Source organism: Arachis hypogaea, chromosome 6, assembly GCF_003086295.3.
Source record: "Arachis hypogaea cultivar Tifrunner chromosome 6, arahy.Tifrunner.gnm2.J5K5, whole genome shotgun sequence".
NCBI classification, from domain to species: domain Eukaryota; kingdom Viridiplantae; phylum Streptophyta; class Magnoliopsida; order Fabales; family Fabaceae; genus Arachis; species Arachis hypogaea.
Window position 1 is genome coordinate 53,774,759 of NC_092041.1, and position 24,038 is coordinate 53,798,796.

Here is a 24,038-nt window from a genome sequence, read left to right on the forward strand (position 1 = left end):
CTTCTAGTGTAGGGGCGTTCATCTCCTTGCATCATGGGCAAGTGAAACGCCAACCTCACATTTTCCAGACTAAAATCTAAGTATTTCCCCCGAACCATTGTGAGATAGTTCTTTGGATTCAGGTTCATACTTTGATCATGGTTCCTAGTGATCCATGCATTGGCATAGAACTCTTGAACCATCAATATTCCGACTTGTTGCATGGGGTTGGTTATGACTTCCCACCCTCTTCTTTGAATTTCATGTCGGATTTCTGGATATTCATTCTTTTCGAGCTTGAAAGGGACCTCGGGGATCACCTTCTTCTTTGCCACAACATCATAGAAGTGGTCTTGATGGCTCTTGGAGATGAATCTCTCCTTCTCCCATGACTCGGAGGTGGAAGTTTTTGTCTTCCCTTTCCCTTTTCTAGAGGATACTCCGGCCTTAGGTGCCATTGATGGTAATGGAAAAATAAAAAGCTTATGCTTTTACCACACCAAACTTAAAATTTTGCTCACCCTCGAGCAAGAAAGAAAAGAAAAGTAGAAGAAGAAGAAGAGAATAGGGAAGAGATGGAGAAGAGTTGGTTCGGCTATGTGGGGGGATGTGGGTTTGTGATGTGTGAAAATGAAGAAGAGTGGAAGGGTATTTATAGGGAGAGGGGAGGGTATAGGTTCGGCCAATTTGGGTGGGAATGGGTGGGAAAATGCATTTGAATTTTATGAAGGTAGGTGGGGTTTATGGGGAAGAGGAGGTTGATGTGAATGGTGAATGGGGTAATTGGGAAGAGGAATTGAGGTGATTGGTGAAGGTTTTTGGGAAGTGTGACATGGGAAAGAGTGAAAATGAGATTTGGATTAGGAGAGTGTGATTAGGATTAAAGAAAAGGTGGGAATGTGGTAGGTGGGGATCCTGTGGGGTCCACAGATCCTGAGGTGGGAATCCTGTGGGGCCCACAGATCCTGAGGTGAAAAGAAATACCATTCCTTCACCATATAGGCATGTAAAATGCCTTCATGCATCATTCTGGCGTTCAAACGCCCATTGGTGCATGTTCTGGGCGTTCAACGCCCATGTAATGCATGTTTCTGGCGTTGAACGCCAGTTTCATGCTTGTTCCTGGCGTTCAGCGCCAGCTTGTCCTCTCTGTGCGTCTTCCTAGCGTTTAACGCCAGGTTGTTGCTTGTTTCTGGCGTTCAGCGCCAGAATGGTGCTCTGTTCTGGCGTTGAACGCCAGCCAGATGCATCTTACTGGCGTTGAACGCCAGTCTGCGCTGCCTCCAGGGTGAACAATTTTTTTCTTCTGTTTTTGACTCTGTTTTTAATTTTTTTGATTTTTTTCGTGACTCCTCATGATCATGTACCTAATTAAACACAAAAATAACAAAGAAACAAAATAAAATAAAATTAGATAAATAAAATTGGGTTGCCTCCCAACAAGCGCTTCTTTAATGTCAATAGCTTGACAGTGGCTCTTATGGAGCCACAAGGTGATCAGGTCAATGTTAGTGTGGTCCCAACACCAAACTTAGAGTTTGGATATGGAGTTTGAACACCAAACTTAGAGTTTGGTTGTGGCCTCACAACACCAAACTTAGAGTTTGACTGTGTGGGCTCTTCTTGACTCTGAACTGAGAGAAGCTCTTCATGCTTACTCTCTTTTGTCACAGAGGGATGGCCATGTGCTTTAAACACAAGGTAGTCCCCATTCAATTGAAGGACTAATTCTCCTCTGTTGACATCTATCACAGCTCCTGCTGTGGCTAGGAAAGGTCTTCCTAGGATGATGCATTCATCATCTTCCTTCCTAGTGTCTAGAATTATGAAATCAGCAGGGATGTAAAAGCCTTCAACCTTTACTAGCACGTCCTCTACTATTCCATAAGTTTGTCTTACTGACTTGTCTGCCAATTGTAATGAGAACAAGGTAGGTTGTACCTCAATGATCCCCAGCTTCTCCATTACAGAGAGTGGCATAAGATTTATCCCTGACCCAAGATCACATAGAGCTTTTTCAAAGCTCATGGTGCCAATGGTGCAAGGTATTAAGAACTTGCCAGGATCTTGTTTCTTTTGAGGTAGAGTTTTCTGAATCCAAGTATCTAGTTCACTAATGAGCAAGGGAGGTTCACTTTCCCAAGTCTCATTACCAAACAGCTTGGCATTCAGCTTCATGATAGCTCCTAAATATTGAGCAACTTGCTCTCCAGTGATATCTTCATCCTCTTCAGAGGATGAATAGTCTTCAGAGCTCATGAATGGCAGAAGGAGGTTTAATGGAATCTCTATGGTCTCTGTATGAGCCTCAGATTCCTCAGGATCCTTAATAGGAAACTCCTTCTTGCTTGAAGGACATCCCAGGAAGTCTTCCTCACTAGGAATTTCGTCCTCCTCCTCCCTAGTGCATTCGGCCACTTTGATCAAATCAATGGCCTTGCACTCTCCTTTTGGATTCTCTTCTGTATTGCTTGGGAGAATGCTGGGAGGAGTTTCAATGACTTTCTTACTCAGCTGGCCCACTTGTGCCTCCAAATTTCTAATGGATGATCTTGTTTCATTCATGAAACTGAAAGTGGCCTTTGACAGATCAGAGACTATATTGGCTAAATTAGAAGTGTTTTGTTCAGAGTTCTCTGTCTGTTGCTGAGAAGATGATGGATATGGCTTACTATTGTTCAGCCTATTGCGTCCACCATTGTTAAAGCCTTGTTGAGGCTTTTGTTGATCCTTCCAGGAGAAATTTGGGTGATTTCTCCATGATGGGTTATAGGTGTTTCCATAAGGTTCACCCATGTAATTAACCTCTGCCATGGCAGGGTTCTCAGGATCATAAGCTTCTTCAGAAGCAGCCTCTCTAGTACTGTTGGATGCATGTTGCAATCCATTCAGATTTTGAGAGATTATGTTGACCTGTTGAGTCAACATTTTGCTCTGAGCCAATATGGCATTCAGAGCATCAATTTCAAGAACTCCTTTCTTCTGAGGTATCCCATTATTCACGGAATTCCTCTCAGAGGTATACATGAACTGGTTATTTGCAACCATGTCAATGAGCTCTTGAGCCTCTTCAGGCGTTTTCTTCAGGTGAATAGATCCACCTGCAGAATGGTCCAATGACATTTTCGAAAATTCAGAGAGACCATAATAGAATATATCTAATAAGGTCCATTCTGAAAACATGTCAGATGGACATCTTTTGGTCAGCTGCTTGTATCTTTCCCAAGCTTCATAGAGGGATTCACCATCTTTTTGTTTGAAGGTTTGAACATCCACTCTTAGCTTGCTCAACTTTTGAGGAGGAAAGAATTTATCTAAGAAAGCAGTGACCAGATTATCCCAAGAGTCCAGGCTATCCTTAGGTTGTGAATCCAACCATATTCTAGCTCTGTCTCTTACAGCAAAAGGGAAAAGCATGAGTCTGTAGACTTCAGGATCAACTCCATTCGTCTTTACAGTCTCGCAGATCTGCAAGAACTCAGTTAAGAACTGATAAGGATCTTCAGATGGAAGTCCATAAAACTTGCAGTTTTGTTGCATTAATGTAACTAGTTGAGGCTTAAGCTCAAAGTTATTGGCTCCAATGGCAGGAATAGAGATGCTTCTTCCATCAAACTTGGATGTTGGCTTTGTGAAGTCACCAAGCATTCTCCTTGCATTATTATTATTATTATTTTCGGCTGCCATCTCCTTCTCTTGTTCGAAAATTTCTGAAAGGTTATTTCTGGATTGTTGTAATTTAGCTTCTCTTAATTTTCTCTTCAGAGTCCTTTCAGGTTCTGGATCGACTTCAACAAGAGTGCCCTTTTCCCTGTTCCTGCTCATATGAAAGAGAAGAAAACAAGAAAAGAAAAAGGAATCCTCTATGTCACAGTATAGAGATTCCCTTATGTTAGTAGAAGAAGAAAGGGGTAGAAGAATCCAAATACAAGGGATATAAGAAGTTCGGATTCTTAGATGAAGAGAGGTGAAGAGAAGTGTTAGTAATTAATTAATTAAATATAAGAAGAGAAGAGAGAGGGAGAAAAATTCGAAAATAATTTTTGAAAAGAGGTTAGTGTTTTCGAAAATTAATGACAAAATAAGTTTAAAATTAAAAGTTAAAACAAAAAGAATTTTTTTAAAAGAGAGGGAGAATTTTCGAATTTTAGAGAGGGATAGGTAGTTAGTTGGTTTTGAAAAAGATAAGAAACAAACAAAAAGTTAGTTAGTTGATTTGAAAAAGATTTGAAATCAAATTTTGAAAAAGATAAGAAGATAAGAAGTTGGATAAGATATTTTGAAATCAAATTTTGAAAAAGATAAAATTTTGAAAAAGATAAGATAAAAGATAAAAAGATTTAATTTTAAAATTGACTTAACTAACAAGAAACTACAGGATAAGATTCTAGAACTTAAAGATTGAACCTTTCTTAACAAGAAAGTAACAAACTTCAAATTTTTGAACCAATCACATTAGTTGTTAGCTAATTTTCGAAAATTTGATATAAAGATAAGAAAAAGATTTTGAAAATGTTTTGAAAAAGATTTTTGAAATTTTCGAAAATTATAGAAAAAATGAAAAAGATATGATTTTTGAAAAAGATTTTGAAAAGATAAGATTTTTAAAAATTGAAATTTTGACTTGACTTGTAAGAAACAACTAATTTTAAAAATTTTTAACCAAGTCAATCCCAAAATTTCGAAATTTTGGAGGGAAATAAGGAAAAGATATTTTTTGATTTTTGAATTTTTAATAATGAGAGAGAAAAACAACAAAAATACTCAATGCATGAAATTTTTAGATCAAAACAATGAATGCATGCAAGAATGGTATGAATGTCACGATGAACACCAAGAACACTTTGAAGATCATGATGAACATCAAGAACATATTTTTGAAAATTTTTTTATGCAAAGAAAACATGCAAGACACCAAACTTAGAAATCTTTAATGCATGAAAAACATGAATGCAAAAATGCACATGAAAAACAACAAAAGACACAAAACAAGAAATCATCAAGATCAAACAAGAAGACTTGTCAAGAACAACTTGAAGATCATGAAGAACACTATGAATGCATGAGATTTTCGAAAAAAATGCAAGAAAAATTTTAAAAGCATGCAATTGACACCAAACTTAAAATTTGACTCAAGACTCAAACAAGAGACACAAAATATTTTTGATTTTTATGATTTTCTAATTTTTTTTTTTTGTATTTTTATTAATTTTTTTCGAAAAACATTATTAGAAAAACGAAAAAGAAAAGAAAAATTTTGAAAAAGATTTTTGAAAAGAAAATTACCTAATCTGAGCAACAAGATGAACCGTCAGTTGTCCATACTCGAACAATCCCCGGCAACGGCGCCAAAAACTTGGTGGACGAAATTGTGATCACTGTTCTTTAAGTTGTATGAAATTATTATTGTGGCACCAGTTGTTATCACAACTCCGTTCAACTAACCAGCAAGTGTACTGGGTCGTCCAAGTGATAAACCTTACGTGAGTAAGGGTCGATCCCACAGAGATTGTTGGTATGAAGCAAGCTATGGTCACCTTGTAAATCTCAGTCAGGCAGATTAAAATGGTTTATGGGTTTTTGAAAATAGAAATAAGAGAACAGATTATAAAAAGGATAGAAGACTTATGCAGATTCATTGGTGGGAATTTCAGATAAGCATATGGAGATGCTGCATGGCTCAAGGACGCCTGCTCTCCTACTGCTTCTACCCAATCCTTCTTACTCCTTTCCATGGCAAGCTTTGTATAGGGGTTCACCATCAGCGGTGGCTACTTTCAATCCTCTCGGGAAAATGATCCTATGCGGCTGTCACTCGCACGGCTAATCGTCTGGAGGCATCACCCATGGTTGATGGTTACATCCCATCCTCGCAGTGAAAACTAATGCTCACGCACTCTGTCACAGTACGGCTAATCACTGGTTGGTTCCCGCTCCTACTGGAATAGAATCCCTTGATTCTTTTGCGTCTGTCACTAACGCCCAGCACTTGCAAGTTTGAAGCACGTCACAGTCATTCATTACCGGAATCCTACTCGGAATACCACAGACAAGGTGAGACTTTCCGGATTCCCAGGATCCTACTCGGAATACCACAGACAAGGTGAGACTTTCCGGATCCTCATAAATGCCGCCATCTATCTAGCTTATACCACGAAGATTCTGTTGGGGAATCTAAGAGATACGCATTCAAGCTCTGTTGCATGTAGAACGGAAGTGGTTGTCAATCACGCGCGTTCATAAGTGAGAATGATAATGATCGTCACTTTCATCATTACATTCATCATGTTCTTGGGTACGAATGAATATCTTGGAATAAGAATAAGAGAGATTTGAATAAAAGAAAATAGAATTGCATTAATACTTGAGGTACAGCAGAGCTCCACACCCTTAATCTATGGCGTGCAGAAACTCCACCGTTGAAAATACATAAGTAAAAGGTTCAGGCATGGCCGAATGGCCAGCCCCCCTAACGTGATCAATGATCTCCTAGGATGAAGAATAAAACAAAACTGAGACCAAAGATGTCTAATACAATAGATAAATGTCCTATATATACTAGACTAGCTACTAGGGTTTACATGAGTAAGTAAATGATGCATAAATTCACTTCCGGGGCCCACTTGGTGTATGCTTGGGCTGAGCTTGATCAATCCACGAGCTGAGGCTTCTCTTGGAGTTGAACTCCGAGTTTTGACGTGTTTTGGGCGTTCAACTCCGGATCATGACATTTTTCTGGCGTTTAACTCCTGACAGCAGCATGAACTTGGCGTTTAACACCAAGTTACGTCGTCATTCTTCGAATAAAGTATGGACTATTATATATTGCTGGAAAGCCCTGGATGTCTAATTTCCAACGCCGTTGAGAGCGCGCCAATTGGAGTTCTGTAGCTCTAGAAAATCCATTTCGAGTACAGGGAGGTCAGATTCCAACAGCATCAGCAGTCCTTTTGTCAGCCTTCTTCAGAGTTTTTCTCAAGTCCCTCAATTTCAGCCAGAATTTACCTGAAATCACAGAAAAACACACAAACTCATAGTAAAGTCCAGAAATGTGAATTTAACATAAAAACTAATGAAAACATCCCTAAAAGTAGCTCAAACTTACTAAAAACTATATAAAAACAATGCCAAAAAGCGTATAAATTATCCGCTCATCACAACCCTGAAAAGACCTCATGATGTTTGCATTGGTATGCTAAATATTTGTTGATTGGTTAGATGAAGAACAAGGTTTAGAAAGCATGACTAGGGAAGAGTAGAGTGATTGACCCTAGACACTTGAGAGTTAGAGTGATATACACTACCAGTAAAGGTTCAGTGCTTGATTCTATGTTCCCTGCTTTCATGAGCTATCTTCTTACAAGTTTACTTGCTTTTTATTGTACGATTTGAATTAGTGGAATTTGGTTTGTATTTGTCTTGGAGAACGTGTTTGCTTTTAACCAAGTAGATAAAAACGTCTTAGCATATAGTTGTATTCACATTCATAGGTTGCATTGCATGAGTCTTGCTTTTCCCTACTCATTTATTTTATCTCCTTAAGCTAAGCATGAGGACATGTTAATGTTTAATTGTGGGGAGGTTGATAAACCATTATTTTATGGTTTATATTGGGTTTACTTGAGTGGTTTTTATCAAATTCTTACCCACTTATTCATATGATTTGCATGATTTTACAATTCCTTCATAGTTTAGTTCTATGGTTGAAAACCCGCTTCCTAAGCCTTTAAATTACGTATTTTAAATTCTCCCTTATACCATTCAATGCCATGATATATGTGTTAAGTTTTTTCTGGCTTTATAGGGCAGGAATGGCTTAGAGAATGGAGAGGAAGCTTGCAAAAATGGAAGGAACACAAGAAACCAAGGAGATAACCAGCGAGCTTCGACGCGCACGCATGGCTCATGCGTGCACGCGAAATAGAGAAAATCACAGTGACGCGTACGCGTGCTTGACGCATACGTGTGGATTGGATTTCGCTCAAACGACGCGAGCGTGTGCCTGGCATGCACGCGTGGAGAGGAAAATTGCCAAATGTCGCGTACGCGTGACTGACGCATACGCGTGACATGCGCGATCTGCAGAATTAACAGAAATTGCTAGGGGCGATTTCAAGCCATGTTTTGACCCAGTTTTCGGCCCAGAAAACACATATTAGAGGGTATAAAGTGGGGGAATGCATCTATTCATGAGGATACCAACACAACTTCTTATTCACACAATTTTACGTTTTAAATGTAGTTTTCTAGAGAGAGAGGCTCTCTCCTCTCTCTTAGGTTTTAGGATTAGGATTTCTCTTCTGCTTTTAATTCTTCTAGTACTTTAGTTTATTGATTTTCCCTTATTGATTATTTGATGTTGCTACTTGGTTTATGAATTCTCATGTTTAATTTGATTTCTCTATTTAATGCAAGTTGAGGTATTTCATATTTATGATTTTGATTTAGCTCTTTACACTCTTAGCTTTGCTTGAGTAATTGGAGACACTTGAGTTATCAAACTCCTTGTTGATTGAAAATTGGAATTCTTTACTGATTGATTTGAATTCCCCTAACACTAGTCCTTTCTTAGGAATTGACTGGGACCTAAGAAATCAAATTGATTTATCCACTTAACATACCTTCATAGTTAGAGGTTGACCAAGTGGGAGCAAAATCCAATTTTCATCACAATTGATAAGGATAACTAGGATAGGACGTCCAATTCTCATACTTTGCCAAGAGCTTTTCTAGTTATTAGTTTATTCCTTTTGCCATTTACTATTTTTGCTTCTTATATTAAAAACCCCCCAAACATACTTTTCCATAACCAATTATAAGCACACATCCCTGCAATTCCTTGAGAAGATGACCCGAGGTTTGAATACTTCGGTTATAAATTTTATTGGGTTTTGTTACTTGTGACAACCAAACTTTTGTACGAAAGGATTCTCTGTTGGTTTAGAAACTATACTTACAACGCGATTATATTCTTGTGAATTTCTTTACCGATAGAAATCAGTTCGTCACGCACCTATTAAAGTGTGCGCACACAATTATCAAACGCATAGGGCGGACATAGAGTAACTCGAGCCGCGAAGTCTTGCGGGGACCACGGGAGCCTGCGGAAGATCAGTCCATTGAGGATCGCTTTAAGGTATCCTTCTCAGGATAGAGTCATTTAAAGAAAGAGGGTTAGTACGACATAAAAAAAAAGAGATGCAACACGAAGACTTCCCAGGAGGTCAACCATCCTAGTACTACTCTCGCCCAAGCACTTTTAATTGCAGAGTTCTAATGGGATCCAGTACATTAGTGCTGGTATGATCACACCTACTAAAGTGTGCGCACACAATTATCATAAGCATAGGGCGGACATAGACTAACTCGAGCCACAAAGCCTTGCGGGGACCGCGGGAGCCTGCGGAAGATCAGGCCATTGAGGATCGCTTTAAGGAATCCTTCTCGGGATAGAATCGTTGAAAGAAAGAGGGTCAGTACGACGTAAAAAAAAAAAGAGATGCTACACGAGGTCCCGGGTAAGAGCTCGGGATAGGATATGAACAGTGCCCCTGCTCGAGCTTCGACCTTTTTGTAGGTTGTATTCGAGCATAAGTGACTTCATCTTTGTTGGATTTTTTCCCTTGAGGTAGCTCGTGTAAGTGACCTTTCGTTGCTTTTTTGAAATTTGAAACATTGCTCTACTTTAAATGCGGAGCTTAGTTTGGCTCAACAATTTCCTTGATTCATTCGAGGGCTTTTAAGACCTATTGATTAGGTCTTTATTCCTTCGTCGTTTCATTCCGTTGGCGCTTATAAAAGTTTTGGCGCCTCTTCTTCTTTCTTTTCTTTTTTCTTTTCGTGACGCCTCTTCTTTTCATTTCTTTTCAAGTTTCTCTCCTTACTGCCGTTCAACTGCGCCTTGTGCCCAAGAATTTCTTTCTCTTAGTTTTCCTGGTGTTTTCATTTTCGGAGAGGGATGTTTGTGCCGCCACTGTTTAGCGAACTCTTTCTTTTGGCTCCCCCTTAGATTGATACTTCACCTTTTGTTTTATTTACTTGCTTCTTAATAGTAGCTTCTGGCTGATGATCGGTTGAATTTTTGCCTTACTTTGTCGTTAATGGACACTGGTAGTGTGTTCTTGTTTTGTATGATTCCATTTTTGATAACGACGTAGTTTATTTGGAAATGGACTTTTTTATTTGGCTTGGCTATTTTTGGTAATTTGTTTAGCAGTAATTTTTGTTCCTTTTAGGACTGTTGTGTCGTTTGGGGATAACATGTTTGGTTCTTGGTGTTTTTCATTCTTCTTTCATGGGGGGCTGTGTTTGTCTGTATGTTATTTGCACTTGTGTTGCCTCCAAAAGGTGCCGCAATGTTGCGACGTTGATGTTGTGAGGTGGGGGCACCTTTTAGCTAGTTGGGTATTTTTGTTGTGTTTTGTTAGTCTTCGTGGTTTTTACCCGATCTCTTTTGCCCCTGACCGAGCTACCCAGAGTGATGGTTTTTTGTTTCTTTTTGTTGTGCTTGTATGTGTATCCTTTATGTCTCGTAGGGACTTTACAAAGATGTCTTCGAAAGTTTTCCCTGGCCTTGCTGACTAGATAGATTCCGTAGTTTTGTGTTGTGTGACTGATGACTTGCATCATCTACCCTTTTTTCTTGCATAAAAAAGACCAAAAAGGAGCATAATCTCATTTGATCATTGCAATTCATGCAATATTTGATGAATATTATAGTACATTGCTTTGAAATGGGTTATGCTGAATTTCAGGTGAAAAAGACATCAAAAATGGGAACAAAACAATAAACCAAGCTAGGCGTGTGAAATTGGCGTGCCAGGAGCTGGGCATAAAAAGCAAACGCCACAAAAATGCACTGGCGTGGCATGCCAGGAGCTGGGCGTGGCACGCCAGTATTGAAGTCAAAAGGAGATTCTCAAGCATTCACATGGGCGTGGCACGCTAGAAGCTGGGCATGGCACGCCGGTACATATCTCCAGAGAACAACAATGAAGGCCATTGAAGGGGCGTGGCACGCCTAACCCATTAATTACTATAGGTTGTGCCAGTTGGTGTCAAAGGCGTGGCATGCCAGCTTCAAAAGTCACTTGGGCATGCCACTTGAAGAGCAAGGCATTGCACGCCAAGCATAAGAAAACCACAAACGAATAGGCGTGCCACTTGGGGCAGCACAGCGTGGCATGCTAGTACAAGATTCCAGAAAAGGGGTTGAAGGCTAACAAGGTCTGGGTGTGCCACTTGAGGTCGAAGGCGGGGCACGCCAAGCTCTCACCCTCACTTGGGCATGCCACTTGAGCATCCAGGCATGGCATGCCAATGTACAAGAAGTCAAAGCATGGGCTGGGCATGCCACTTGGTGTCGAAGGCGTGGCACGCCAGCTCAAAAATCTTACTATGACGTGCCACTTGAATGCTGGGCATGGCACGCCAGCTACTGGAACCAAGGCTAAATGATGGGCGTGGCACGCTGGTTGTATTTTCCAGAGAAGGAATTAGGAGGCAAACCATAAGGGCGTGCCACTTGGTGTCGAAGGCGTGGCACGCCAGCCACCATTCTCCACTCAGGCGTGCCACTTGAGCCTTAGGCATGGCATGCCATGATCACCAATCAACCAAGAAGGAACTGGGTGTGCCACTTGAATGTTGGGCGTGGCACCCCAGCGAAGGAACCAAGCACACAAATGGGCGTGGCACGCCAGACCCTGGGCGTGGCGCGCCAGACCTTGGGCGTGCCACGCTAGTTCAACTTTCTAGAGAGATGGATCAAGCACACAACATGGGCGTGGCACGCCAAACCCTGGGCGTGCCACACTAGTTCAATCTTCCAGAAGCAAGAAGAAGAGGGAGAAGACCTGGGCGTGCCACTTGGGCTCGAAGGCTTGGCACGCCAGGCTACACACGTGGTTAAAAAGACCCTGGGCGTGCCACTTGAGGTCGAAGGTGTGGCACGCCGGGATGATACTGAAGGAGGGCGTGCCACTTGACGAGCTGGGCGTGGCACGCTGGTGCACGAAATTGTGATCAATACTTTTCACAAATCAAATAATCCCCGGTAATGAATCCAAAAACTTGGTGTTCAATACCATGGCATAAACACAACTTCGCACAACTAACCAGCAAGTGTACTGGGTCGTCCAAGTAATAAACCTTACGCGAGTAAGGGTCGATCCCACAGAGATTGTTGGTATGAAGCAAGCTATGGTCACCTTGTAAATCTTAGTCAGGCAAACTCAAATGGGTATGGTGATAGACGCATAAAACATAAAGGTAAAGATAGAGATACTTATGTAATTCATTGGTAGGAACTTCAGATAAGCGTATGAAGATGCCTTCCCTTCCGTCTCTCTGCTTTCCTACTGTCTTCATCCAATCCTTCTTCCTCCTTTCCATGGCAAGCTTAAGCAAGGGTTTCACCGTTGTCAGTGGCTACCTCCCATCCTCTCAGTGGAAATGTTCAACGCACCCTGTCACGGCACGGCTATCCATCTGTCGGTTCTCGATCAGGCCAGAATAGAATCCAGTGATTCTTTTGCGTCTGTCACTAACGCCCCGCCCTCAGGAGTTTGAAGCACGTCACAGTCATTCAATCATTGAATCCTACTCAGAATACCAAGACAAGGTTAGACCTTCCGGATTCTCTTGAATGCCGCCATCAGTTCTAGCCTATACCACGAAGACTCTGATCTCACGGAATGGCTGGCTCGTTTGTCAGGCGAGCACTCGGTTGTCAGGCGATCAACCATGCATCGTGTATCAGGAATCCAAGAGATATTCACCCAATCGAAGGTAGAACGGAGGTGGTTGTCAATCACACGTTCATAGGTGAGAATGATGATGAGTGTCACGGATCATCACATTCATCAAGTTGAAGAACAAGTGATATCTTAGAACAAGAACAAGCGGAATTGAATAGAAGAACAATAGTAATTGCATTAATACTCGAGGTACAGCAGAGCTCCACACCTTAATCTATGGTGTGTAGAAACTCCACCGTTGAAAATACATAAGTACAGGGTCTAGGCATGGCCGAATGGCCAGCCTCCCAATGATCTAAGATAGCATCCGAAAATGAAGATAGCTACCAAGATATCTTAATACAATAGTAAAAGGTCCTACTTATAGAAAACTAGTAGCATAGGGTGTACAGAGATGAGTAAAAGACATAAAAATCCACTTCCGGGCCCACTTGGTGTGTGCTTGGGCTGAGCAATGAAGCATTTTCGTGTAGAGACTCTTCCTGGAGTTAAACGCCAGCTTTTATGCCAGTTTGGGAGTTTAACTCCCATTTTGGTGCCAGTTCCGGCGTTTAACGCTGGGATTTCTGAGGGTGACTTTGAACGCCGGTTTGGGCCATCAAATCTGGGGCAAAGTATGGACTATCATAAATTGATGGAAAGCCCAGGATGTCTACTTTCCAACGCCATTGAGAGCGCGCCAATTGGGCTTCTGTAGCTCCAGAAAATTCACTTCGAGTGCAGGGAGGTCAGAATCCAACAGCATCCGCAGTCCTTTTCAGTCTCTGAATCAGATTTTTGCTCAGGTCCCTCAATTTCAGCCAGAAAATACCTGAAATCACAGAAAAACACACAAACTCATAGTAAAGTCCAGAAAAGTGAATTTTAACTAAAAAATAATGAAAATATACTAAAAACTAACTAGATCATACTAAAAACATACTAAAAACAATGCCAAAAAGCGTACAAATTATCCGCTCATCACATGCCAAGCCAGAATCAGAGGAATGCGTGGCACGCCACTGAAGCGCCAGCCACACACCAGCTAGAAGATCACGTTTATTGAGTTCTTTTCCCTCCAAATTGTAATTTTCCTTTACATTTTTTGTATTTCTTTTATTCCTAGAACTAGGAGTAGTATAAATAACCCCAAGAAGTACTGAGAAGGGGGTTCAAGCAGTTAAAAAGCTAAGTGTAGAGTAGCTTTTAGATTTACTTTTTACTTCATCATCTTCTTCATCTTGAGCACTTTTCTCTGAGCTATGAGTAGCTAAATTCCCTCTCATTGAGAGAGGGAGCTCTGTTGTACTTGATGGATTGATGATAGAAAATTTTTTTTTCTCTTCATCTTCTCTTTGATTTGATAGAAGGAATTTCGTCTTCATGCTTAGTATTCAATTATCTTGGGAAAGAGATTGAATGCAAAATGGATTTCATGGGAACCTTGGAAAAGGAATCATGAAACCATGCTAGAAATCCCTTCTCACACTTGAGTAGGATCTGGGTTTTGGTGTTTGGATATGGTGACATAAAATCCTCCCTCTACTTGGACCTATGATGATGTGTGGTATAATCAGGGACCAAGCATATCTCTCTTCATGAGCAATTAGACCAAGTAATTGGCTATTGATCAAGATCTGAGAGATTGAGTCACAAAGGGATTGGGACTCAATCAATCATGATTGCCAAGAGGTCAATGAGTTGCATGATTGAAGAGGATATAAGCTGGATTTAATCCAAAGAGACAACATCTCCTGATCTCAATGAATTCCCCCATCCTCATCTATCACTTTCTTTATAGCTTTCTTTTACATTATGCAATTCCCCATTCCCATATACATTTATGTCATTTAAACTTCTGCCCTTTACATTCCTGCCATTTCCATTTCTGAACTTTATTTTCTTTCTTTACTTTTGAGTCATTTATAATTCTGCCCATTTACAATTCTGCAATTGCAATCTATTCTGTTTAGCTTGACTAATTCACCAATTAATTAAAGTTGCTCAAATCAACCAATCTCTGTGGATACGATCCCACTCCACTATGGGTTATTACTTGACGATAATTTTGGTGCGCTTGCCAAAAAAGCAGATTCACCAATTCTTTTGTGGGGGGGTGAATTCAGAGACATCAGTGATGGTGGTAGATCGGGAGTATTGTCACTGGTTTAGGAGATTTCATAGGGTTCGTGATAATAGGGAGGACGAAAAAAATTAGGAACTAGTTGCTCCTGATCCCAAGAGGGTTTGTTTCCTCCCCCCCCCCCTAAGTAGCTCAGAGCACCCGTTCTTCTATGCTTATGACTACTTTTTTTACCAAACTAGGCATCACTCTCCTTTCACTAAATTCGAGACTCAAATCCTTTGGACTTGCAATGTAGCCCCCTCCCAGCTCCCAATCTTGGGCGTTTATGAAAATTTTTCAACTTCTATGTCGAGATCTAGGTGTCCGGCCTTCCATTAGCCTTTTCTTGTATCTGTTTATTTTAATAAATCCCAGGTCACATAAAAGAAAAGCATCCTGGATTTCCTTTAAAGCCATCTAGGGTAGGAAAAGTCTTTTCAATTTTTGATGACTCCTTTCACGACTTCAAAAATTTTTTATTTTAAAGTTTGGGCTATAAAGGATGTCTGTCCATTCCTTTTTACGATAGTGATGAGCCCTCCTTTACTTTCTGGAGGCAAGAGAATTTGCTAGTGGTTAAGTATACTTTAGAGAATTTAGATGAGGTGGAGAAGGCTTTTGTTGGGGTCCTGGAAAAGCACTGGGGGCGAGCCTCTCACTTAGATACGAAGAAGTTCTTGGGGGGATCCCAGCCTTCTCCGGTCCGAATTAGGTAGTACCTGACCTCTTGTATTTGTTTCTTTCTTTCCTTGTAGTTGTGCCTTTAGTAACTCTTGTGTTTTCTTGTTATTTTTCGGAGATGCCTTCGGGTTCCACTTCTATAAAGTTCCTGCGCAAGACAAAAAATACCATGGCTGCCCAAAACCTACAGAGAAAGAGAGCTGGTGATGGCTCTTCTCAACTTCCTCCCAAGAAGCTGAGTTTGGGTCCTCAGAGTCAGAGGAAGGTTATCCGCACTCCTGGAGTACATTTGATCCCTCCCGATCTCCCTATGACGAGCTCGGGTGCGCCTCCATCTCCGACCTCTTCAGGTCTTGCCCCTAAGAAGCAGAAGACTGTTGGGGGATGGTGTACGAATTTGTGATCCGTACAACTAACCAGCAAGTGCACTGGGTCGTCCAAGTAATACCTTACGTGAGTAAGGGTCGATCCCAAGGAGATTATTGGTTTGAAGCAGACTATGTTTATTTTATTAATCTTAGTCAGGATGTCAATAAGATTAATTGGATTTAATTGTAAGAAGTCAAAGTATTTGGAATAAGAAATTGTTACTTTATTAATGGAGAATCTGTTGGAGTGTTGGAGATGCTTTGTCCTCTGAATTCATGCAATGTAATATTCAACTCAATTGTTTGTAGAGTTCCATCTATGGCAAGCTGTATGTAGGGTGTCACCATTGTCAGTGGCTACTTCCCATCCTCTCAGTGAAAACAGTCCAGATGCTCTGTCACAGCACGGCTAATCAGCTGTCGGTTCTCGATCATGTTGGAATAGGATCCATTGATCCTTTTACGTTTGTCATCACACCCAGCAATCGCGAGTTTGAAGCTCGTCACAGCCATTCAATCCTTGAATCCTACTCGGAATACCACAGACAAGGTTTAGACTTTCCGGATCCTCAAGAATGGCCGCCATCAATTCTAGCTTATACCATGAAGATTCTGATTAAAGAAGCTAAGAGATGCTCATTCAGTCTGATGTAGAACGGAGGTGTTTGTCAGGCACACGTTCATGGATTGAGGAAGGTGATGAGTGTCACGGATCATCACCTCCTTCACAATTAAGCGCAAATGAACATCTTAGATAGGAACACACACACGTCTGAATGAAATAGAAATAATTGCATTAATTCATTGAGACGCTGCAGAGCTCCTCAGCCCCAACAATGGAGTTTAGAGACTCATGCCATCAAAGTGTATCAAATTCAGATCTGAAAATGTCATGAGGTACAAGATAAGTCTCTAAAAGTTGTTTAAATAGTAAACTAGTAGCCTAGGTTTACAGAATATGAGTAAACTAAGATAATTGGTGCAGAAATCCACTTCTGGGGCCCACTTGGTGTGTGCTGGGGCTGAGACTAAAGCTATCCACGAGCTGAGGCTTTTTTTGGAGTTGAACTCCATGTTATAACGTGTTTTGGGCGTTCAACTCCGGATCATGACGTGTTTCTGGCGTTTAACTCCAGACAGCAGCATGTACTTGGCGTTCAATGCCAAGTTACGTCGTCTATCTTCGCGCAAAGTATGGACTATTATATATTTCTGGAAAGCCCTGGATGTCTACTTTCCAACGCCGTTGGGAGCGCGCCAATTGGCTCCTGTAGCTCCAAAAAATCCATTCCGAGTGCAGGGAGGTCAGGATCCAACAGCATCAGCAGTCCTTTTTCAGCCTAACTCAGATTTTTGCTCAACTCCCTCAATTTCAGCCAGAAAATACCTGAAATCACAGAAAAACACACAAACTCATAGTAAAGTCCAGAAATATGATTTTTGCCTAAAAACTAATAATATTCCACTAAAAACTAATTAAAACATACTAAAATCTACATGATATTACCCCCAAAAAGCGTATAAAATATCCGCTCATCACAACACCAAACTTAAACTGTTGCTTGTCCTCAAGCAACTAGATAAATAAAATAGGATGAAAAGTAATTAAGAAGCAATAATATCTTAGAGTTTTAAATGAAGCTCAGATTCTTATTAGATGAGCGGGGCTTGTAGCTTTTTGTTTCTGAATAGTTTTGGCATCTCTTTCTATCCTTTGAAATTCAGAATGATTGGCATCCATAGGAACTCAGAATTCGGATAGTATTATTGATTCTCCTAGTGTAGTATGTTGATTCTTGAACACAGCTACTTTATGAGTCTTAGCCGTGGCCCTAAGCACTTTGTTTTCCAGTATTACCACTGGATACATAAATGCCACAGACACATGACTGGGTGAACCTTTTCAGATTGTGACTCAGCTTTGCTAAAGTCCCCAGTTAGAGGTGTCCAGAGCTCTTAAGCACACTCTTTTTGCCTTGGATCACGACTTTAACCACTCAGTCTCAAGTTTTTCACTTGGACCTGCATGCCACAAGCACATGGTTAGGGACAGCTTGATTTAGCCGCTTAGGCCTGGAACTATTTCCTTAGGCCTTCCTATCCACTGATGCTCAAAGCCTTAGATCCTTTTCACCCTTGCCTTTTGGTTTTAAGGGCTGTTGGCTTTTATTCCCTTTTCTTGATCCAATGATTTCTTGTAAATATTTTTTTTGACTGCTTTTTCTTGCTTCAAGAATCAAATTCATGGTTTTTCAGATTATCAATAATATTTTTCGTGTTCCTCATTCTTTCAGGAGCCAATATTCAAAAAATTCAAGATAAAAATTATGCACTGTTCAAGCATTCATTCAGAGAACAAAAAGTGTTGCCACCACATATAATTAATTATAATTTTTATTATTAAGAACTCGAAAAAATAAATTACTTCTTCATTCTAATTATCTACTATTTTATTCAAGTTTGATAATGATAAGAAAAATAAATTATAGCTTAATTGGAGATAAAATCAAAATAGAGATACTAATTACTACTACTCCTATATAACTTCTAAGGTAAATTTCTCTAAAAATACTATCACAGAGTTAAAGCTTAAAATTAGAACTTAACAACCTGTATTTTGGGAAGTTGATGTTCTTCTAGTCTGTGGGGTGCTTGGTCCTTCAAGGAATAGCTTCTGACGCTTTAGTTCCTTCAATTCACATCCTTGCTCTTCCTGTTCCCTTAGGTGCCATGATCTTGATGAGTTTTAGCTCAGTGATCATGGCAAATCACACCAAACTTAGAGGTTTGCTTGTCCTCAAGCAAAAGAAAGGAAAGGAGAGGAATAGAGGGAGAGGCAATTTCGAAATCCAAAAGATATGATGAGTTGAAAAAGATTTGAAAAAGATTTGGATTAGAAAAAGATTTGTGTTTATGAATTAAAATACATTTGATATTTGTGAAAAAGGGATTTTAGAAATTAGGGTTTTTAGAAATTAGGATTAAAATTTTTGGAATTGAAGGATGATATTTTGAAACATGTTTATGCAAGAAATCATGAATTGAAACATAAAAATTAGAAAATTTGTGAAGAAAAACGAATTTTACCTCCTCCCCACCATCCTGGCGTTAAACGCCCAACTGCTGCATGTTTTGGGCGTTTAACGCCCAATTGTTGCTTCTCCTGGGCGTTCAACGCCCAGCTGTTGCTTCTTTCTGGCGTTGAACGCCAGGAAGTCCTTTGTCACTGGGCATTTTTCTGAACGCCCAGGACGCTGTCAATCTGGCGTTAAACGCCCAGAAGGTGCTTCTTTCTGGCGTTCAAGGCCCAGAAGATGCTCCTTTCTGGCGTTTAACGCCCAGATTGCCACCCTTACTGGCGTTGAACGCCCAGTGGGTGCTTCTTTTGGGCGTTCAACGCCCAAAACGTTTCTTACTGGCTTTTTCACGCCAGTGAGCTTCCAAATTTCCCTGTAACTCTGTGAATTCAATCAATTGCTATTTTACCTTTGAAGATACTTTGACATATACCTGTAAAAATCAATTAATTAGCCGAAACAAATAAAATTAAATTTTGTGAATGGCTGGGTTGCCTCCCAGCAAGCGCTTCTTTAATGTCATTAGCTGGACTATTACTGAGCTTTTAATCAAGTCTCAATTTTGAGCTTTCTTGCTCAAAATTGCTTTCAAGATAATGTTTAACTCTCTGTCCATTAACAATGAACTTTTTGTTAGATTCATTATCCTGAAGCTCTACGTATCCATATGGTGATACACTTGTAGTCACATATGGACCTCTCCACCGGGATTTTAATTTCCCAGGGAATAATTTGAGCCTAGAATTAAATAGCAGAACTTTCTGCCCCGGCTCAAAGACTATGGATGACAATTTCTTATCATGCCATCTTTTTGCTTTCTCTTTGTAAACTTTTGCATTCTCGAAAGCATTGAGTCTAAATTCCTCTAGCTCATTTAACTGGAGCAATCATTTTTCTCCAGCTAACTTGGCATCAAGGTTCAGGAATCTGGTTGCCCAGTAGGCCTTGTGTTCCAGTTCCACTGGCAAGTGACATGCCTTTCCATACACAAGCTGGTATGGAGAGGTCCCTATAGGGTTCTTGAATGCTGTTCTGTATGCCCACAGAGCATCATCCAAGCTTCTTGCCCAATCCCTTCTACGGTTAATTACAGTCCGTTCCAGGATTCTTTTGAGTTCTCTATTTGAGACTTCAGCTCGTCCATTAGTCTGTGGATGGTATGGAGTGGCTACCCTGTGGCTAACTCCATAACGAACCAAAGCAGAGTAAAGCTGTTTATTGCAGAAATGAGTGCCCCCATCACTGATTAATACTCTAGGGGTACCAAATCTGCTGAAGATGTGTTTCTGGAGGAATTTTAACACTGTTTTACTGTCATTAGTGGGTGTTGCAATAGCCTCCACCCATTTGGATACATAATCCACTGCCACCAGAATATAAGTGTTTGAGTATGATGGTGGGAAAGGTCCCAGAAAGTCAATACCCCATACATCAAATAACTCAATCTCCAAGATCCCTTGTTGAGGCATGGCATAACTGTGAGGCAGATTGCCAGATCTTTGGCAACTGTCACAATTAAGTACAAACGCTCGGGAATCTTTATAGAGAGTAGGCCAGAAGAAGCCACATTGGAGGACTCTTGTGGCTGTTCGCTCACTTCCAAAATGTCATCCATACTGTGATCCATGGCAGTGCCATAGGATCTTCTGCGCTTCTTCCTTAGGTACACATCTACGGATTACTCCGTCTGCACATCTCTTGAAGAGATATGGTTCATCCCAAAGATAGTACTTTGCATCTGTGATCAATTTATTTGATTGCTGTCTACTGTACTCTTTGGGTATGAACCTCACTGCCTTGTAGTTTGCAATATCTGTAAACCATGACACTTCCTAGATGGCAAAGAGTTGCTCATCCGGAAAGGTTTCAGAGATCTCAGTAAGAGGGAGGAACGCCCCTTCTACTGGTTCTATTCGGGACAGGTGATCTGCTACCTGATTCTATGTCCCTTTTCTGTCTCTTATTTCTATATCAAACTCTTGCAGAAGCAACACCCATCTTATAAGTTTGGGTTTTGAATCCTGCTTTGTGAGTAGATATTTAAGAGCAGCATGATCAGTGTACACAATCACTTTTGATCCTACTAAATAGGATCTAAATTTGTTAATGGCGTAAACCACTGCAAGTAGCTCTTTTTCTGTAGTTGTGTAATTCTTCTGTGCGTCATTTAGAACACGGCTGGCATAGTAAATGACGTGCAGAAGCTTGTCATGCCTTTGTCCCAACACTGCGCCAATGGCATGGTCACTGCCATCACACATTAGTTCAAATGGCAATGTCCAGTTTGGTGCAGAGATGATTGGTGCTGTGACCAATTTAGCTTTCAGAGTCTCAAATGCCTGCAGACACTCCTTATCAAAGATAAATGGCGTGTCAGCAGCTAGCAGGTTGCTCAGAGGTTTGGCGATTTTTGAAAAATCCTTTATAAACCTCCTATAGAATCCTGCATGCCCCAGAAAGCTTCTGATTGCCTTAACATTGGCAGGTGGTGGTAATTTTTCAATTACCTCTACCTTAGCTTGATCCACCTCTATTCCCTTGTTCGAGATTTTGTGCCCAAGGACAATTCCTTCAGTCACCATAAAGTGACATTTTTCCCAGTTTAAAACCAGGTTAGTCTATTGGCATCTCTTTAAAACAAGTGCTAGATGGTCAAGACAGGAGCTAAATGAGTCTCCAAATACTGAAAAGTCATCCATGAAGACTTCCAGGAATTTTTCCACCATATCAGAGAAAATTGAGAGCATGCACCTTTGAAAGGTTGCAAATGCATTGCACAGGCCAAATGGCATCCTTCTGTATGCAAATACTCTAGATGGACATGTGAATGCCGTTTTCTCTTGATCCTGGGGATCTACTGCAATTTGATTATAACCTGAATATCCATCCAGGAAGCAGTAGTATTCATGACCTGCTAGTCTTTCTAGCATCTGGTCTATGAATGGTAAAGGAAAATGATCCATTCTGGTGGCTGTATTGAGCCTTCTATAATCAATACACATACGCCACCCTGTAACTGTTCTTGTTGGAACCAGTTCATTTTTTTCATTATGAGCCTTCTATAAGGGTCGATCCCACGGAGATTATTGGTTTGAAGCAGACTATGTTTATTTTATTAATCTTAGTCAGGATGTCAATAAGATTAATTGGATTTAATTGTAAGAAGTCAAAGTATTTGGAATAAGAAATTGTTACTTTATTAATGGAGAATCTGTTGGAGTTTTGGAGATGCTTTGTCCTCTGAATTCCTGCAATGTAATATTCAACTCAATTGTTTGTAGAGTTCCATCCATGGCAAGCTGTATGTAGGGTGTCACCATTGTCAGTGGCTACTTCCCATCCTCTCAGTGAAAACGGTCCAGATGCTCTGTCACAGCACGGCTAATCAGCTGTCGGTTCTCGATCATGTTGGAATAGGATCCATTGATCCTTTTACATTTGTCATCACGCCCAGCAATCGCGAGTTTGAAGCTCGTCACAGCCATTCAATCCTTGAATCCTACTCGGAATACCACAGACAAGGTTTAGACTTTCCGGATCCTCAAGAATGGCCGCCATCAATTCTAGCTTATACCACGAAGATTCTGATTAAAGAAGCTAAGAGATGCTCATTCAGTCTGATGTAGAACGGAGGTGTTTGTCAGGCACACGTTCATGGATTGAGGAAGGTGATGAGTGTCACGGATCATCACCTCCTTCACAATTAAGCGCAAATGAACATCTTAGATAGGAACACACACACGTCTGAATGAAATAGAAACAATTGCATTAATTCATTGAGACGCTGCAGAGCTCCTCACCCCCAACAATGGAGTTTAGAGACTTATGCCGTCAAAGTGTATCAAATTCAGATCTAAAAATGTCATGAGGTACAAGATAAGTCTCTAAAAGTTGTTTAAATAGTAAACGCCTAGGTTTACAGAATATGAGTAAACTAAGATAATTGGTGCAGAAATCCACTTCTGGGGCCCACTTGGTGTGTACTGGGACTGAGACTAAAGCTATCCACGAGCTGAGGCTTTTCTTGGAGTTGAACTCCAAGTTATAACGTGTTTTGGGCGTTCAACTCCGGATCATGACGTGTTTCTGGCGTTTAACTCCAGACAGCAGCATGTACTTGGCGTTCAACGCCAAGTTACGTCGTCTATCTTCGCGCAAAGTATGGACTATTATATATTGCTGGAAAGCCCTGGATGTCTACTTTCCAAAGCCGTTGAGAGCGCGCCAATTGGACTCCTGTAGCTCCAAAAAATCTATTCCGAGTGCAGAGAGGTCAGGATCCAACAACATCAGCAGTCCTTTTTCAGCCTAACTCAGATTTTTGCTCAACTCCCTCAATTTCAGCCAGAAAATATCTGAAATCATAGAAAAATACACAAACTCATAGTAAAGTCTAGAAATATGATTTTTTCCTAAAAACTAATAATATTCCACTAAAAACTAATTAAAACATACTAAAATCTATATGATATTACCCCCAAAAAGCGTATAAAATATCCGCTCATCAGGGGACTGGGATTAACGATAAAAATTTTGATGGGTTCACTTGGAGTGAGGAGCATATTCTGCCTTATAGCTTTATGTCTACTAATTACGTGTCTATCCTTAACCATCTTCAGTACATAGCTCCGAATTGCATTTGAATGGCTAGTTTCAGAACAACCATTGCCAAGAAGTTTAAGAAGTCTCTTATCAATGCTACCGGGGCATTTCTGGAGGCTGCCCGAGCTGATGTGGAGAGGTTGAATTGCTTAAACACTGAATGGGAAGAAAAAATGCTAAGTTGGAGTCAAATTTAGAGAAGGCGAAAGCTCGGGCAACCAAGGCGGAGGCGGCGTCGAAGCTGGCAGAGAAGATGAAGAAAAGGGCTGAGGATAGCTACTTTCATACTTATGGGGAGTTGTTTGATGCAAATGAGAAGTTTCAATCAGCCTATGATGACTATGCTGAGCTTCAGGGTCATGTGGTGAAGGGGATGGCCGAAATGTATGAAAATCTGAAGGGTCAAGTCTGTGTCCTGGCTCCCGACCTCAACCATAACCTTTTTAGCAGGGATAATATTGTGGTTGAG

General features: G+C 40.7%; 1 non-coding gene across 1 annotated transcript; it reads right to left on the bottom strand.

Moving 5' to 3' along the window:
- Nucleotides 1-9,174: 9,174 nt before the first annotated feature.
- LOC112699190 (5S ribosomal RNA) lies at nt 9,175-9,293 on the bottom strand. The gene has a single exon (XR_003152305.1). It is a non-coding gene; the product is annotated as a 5S ribosomal RNA (ribosomal RNA).
- Between the last annotated feature and the right edge of the window lie 14,745 nt (nt 9,294-24,038).